Source organism: Phalaenopsis equestris, unplaced genomic scaffold (genome assembly GCF_001263595.1).
Source record: "Phalaenopsis equestris unplaced genomic scaffold, ASM126359v1 Scaffold233437, whole genome shotgun sequence".
Taxonomy (NCBI): Eukaryota; Viridiplantae; Streptophyta; class Magnoliopsida; order Asparagales; family Orchidaceae; genus Phalaenopsis; species Phalaenopsis equestris.
The window spans coordinates 21082-24518 of record NW_018251384.1 but is presented as its reverse complement, the minus strand read 5'-3'; positions in this window follow the sequence as shown (position 1 = coordinate 24518).

Here is a 3437-nt window from a genome sequence, read left to right as displayed (position 1 = left end):
GCGGGCCGCGTTTCAGGATAAGCAGCTTATCCTGAAACGCACAAGCTGCCCCAAACGGACCCTTAGTTTGAGCAATAAATCCTAATTTTATGATCTTTGTAAGGAAAAATAGAATGGAAACAATATGAGTTAGCTTTTTTCTAATTTCTTTATGAATGAACATGTGAACTATTTACTTATTAAATAATAGTGGATTGAAATAAAACCAATTTCATGTTAAGTGAAGTTTCTCTACGTATACTTTTATCACCCACATATATCACTATTGTCAAATCCTAACGTAAGGACTTCAATATTTAATTCATTAGACAAAGTGATAAATGCAGGTCAATATTAGAAGGGGGAGTACTTTGTTTATTATGAATAAGTGGCATGACACTCATCTCATTGCTCCACGACTCTATTTTAGTCATGTATATTTTGTCCTTCTAGTATACTTATGACTTTGAAATGAAAGAAAGAAATATCTCTAATCTAGGAAACATATGAGTATGTAATTCAAAAGATAATACAATTTTATAACACAAAGAGTGTAAATCAAGTGATATAGCATAAGAGATGTGATAGCGGGTAATTTAATGTGTAAATTTTGAAAATTTTTATCAATATTACCAAATTACAGACGACAAATATATAATAAATATGTAATATAACCCCAACAAAAATACCTTTTATGAAAATAGTTTATCATTTAAAACTCTTTTAAAACTGCCAAATCACCGTTTAAATTAACGCAAGTATACATATCGCTCAAGTAATAAAAGGCTCTAATGGAGTCCTAGTATGGATCCCACATGTAAGTTGGAAAATCTTTTAAGTAAGCATTTGAATTTATTTTATAATTTAAAAATACAAAAAAAGTAAAGTGCAAAGTTTGAATATGAACTACTAAAGTGAATGCTATAAAATATAAAATGCAGATGTAAGATTACAGAAGTTAAACTATACTAAATACTAAATTTTCAAAAGTAAAATTACGAAAATTAAACAAAAATTAAACAAAGAATTAAACAAAGTTTTTGTTGTGACAGAAAGTTAAAATTTAAGAAAGCATCATTCCCCTTTACAATGTGTATATGGATTGTGAAGAAATTAAAATCATTTGAAAATTTATAAAAACTATTTTGTGTCAAATATGAGCAATCCTATTGTTTACCCTCTTTTGGGTGTTATATAGAACATTGACTAATCCAAAGTTTGGTCCCTAATTTTGTGGTTAGGCTGGGAGGATACCGGTTGCCACTCCAGAGCTCCCACTACTCCTTCACCTGAGGGCTAACAATCTTGCATCAGGTTCTAATTAATTGGACCAAACTGGTGATTTTAATCTATCACCTTAAAATCTCCAATTCTGCATCCAATAAAGTATATTTCCTTATTTATTTGCATATTTCCATCCAATAAAGTATATTTCCTTATTTATTTGCACCCAATCCCATAGATGACATACTCTCCCATAAAATCAAATGTGATTCTCTCTATGTTGTAGAAATCATATCTCTTTCAGAACATATGTTTCTCAACAAGTTTTAACATTTCAAATAGTCAGATCGAAAAGTAAATAAAGATCGGAGTTCACATCATCACAAATTATTAACATTTAAAACCGTAGAAAATAAAATCAATTCTTCACAAAATCATATCTCAAAGTAGGGAGATGGATAAAGAAGACTACTCAGAATTCATGAGAAGGATACGACAAAATATGGATTTCATATATAAAAATAAGTTTACAAAACAAAAGAAATAAAAATACAACTTACCTCACAATCATTCCCAAACAAATCCCTAGAAGTTCTCTCCAAGCCTTTCTCTCTTTACAATCACTCCCAATTCTCACTTAGAAGTGTAATGAAGAAGAAATCTCCCATCTTCCCTCTCCTCTTATAACCCTAGAAGAAAATCTCCTCTTCTCTCTCTCTCTTTCTCTCTCTCACGCTAACTTTCTCTGTCTCTCTTTCTCGTCTCCTTCCAACTCCTCTCAACTCTTTGAAGTCTTCCTCTTTTATTTTGGGTTGTCTCCTCTTGAAAAGAATTCAAAATTGCCTCCAAGAGTTTCCTCCTAAAGTTAACTATTTTGAATTCAAAAGATGTGTTATTTGATCCAAGAGATATATTCCTTCATAATAGAACCCTTTAAAGTGTCTAGATGTATTGAATCACTCCAAAAGGTGTGTAGAACAAATTTCATTTTGAAATTCTTGCAAAATTCATCTCGAGCCGCCTTAATTTGCAAAAAGTCGTCTCTAGTGCATCATGAGCCAGCTCTCTAAATTTTGGCACATGATGCGCCTATCTGGTGCATGATGCGCCTATCTGGCGCATGATGCGCCATAATCCCAAAATTGGTTGTTTTGGCTCCAAATTTCATCCTTTTTTGTCATTTTTGCTCCAAATGCCTAAAAATGATTTACTTGCAAAAAAACATGAAAATACCCTTCTTTAAAGTGCAATATCACCAAAAAGAAGCATAAAATATGTACTTAAAACAGTATATTATTTTGGTGTACCAAAATCCCCTAACCAACAGAAATATAGTTATGCAAAATTTATAAAGTTGACGCCACTTTACAACGGTGTCAATAACTTGATGTGGTATTTTATGAATAATAACATTAAACTCTTAATGTTGGTATTCTACGCAAGTATATGTATTGTTATCAAGTAATATAAAACTTTCTTTTCAAGCCCCAAATATCGATCTCACGAGGAAGTTTTAAATTTGAAAGATAAATTAACTAGGAAATTCACAGAAGTAAAACAACATTACTGTTACTAATTCTAAATGTTTAAGATACTATCAAAGCTAAATTATTAACTACTAGCAGAATTTAAATGCAAGATTTAAAATTAATAACTACTAAACTATGTTTATATGATGAAGTTTTCTAATATTAAAAAGCATCTTTCCCACTATAATGAGTTTTTGGTGAAATGAGATAAAATAAATGATTTAAATATGTATTATGCCAAATAGAAGCAATTTTAATTCTCTACCCTAATTCAGGTTTATAGAAAATCATTGGTTAATCTTAGGTTTACTCCCTAAATTCGTGGCTAGGCTAGGAGGATACTGGCTCCCACTCCAAAGCTCCTACTTCCCTTTCCCTGAAGGCTAATTCTCGCTTTAGTTTTTAAACACTAAGATCAAATTGGGGATTTTTAGTCTGCACCCTAGAAATCTCAAATTCTACACCCAATAAAGTATATTTTCCTATTTATTTGCATTTAATTCCATAAACAAAATAATCCTTTATGAAATTAAATGTGATTCTCACTCTGTTGTATAACTCATACTTCATTTCTCGGATCGTATGTTTCACAACATATTTTAACAATTCAATTGGCCAGATCGAAAAGTAAATTAAGAGCGAAGTTGAAAAATCATCACAATTTATTTTAAATTTTAACATTGACACATCTGAATTATCTCTTCA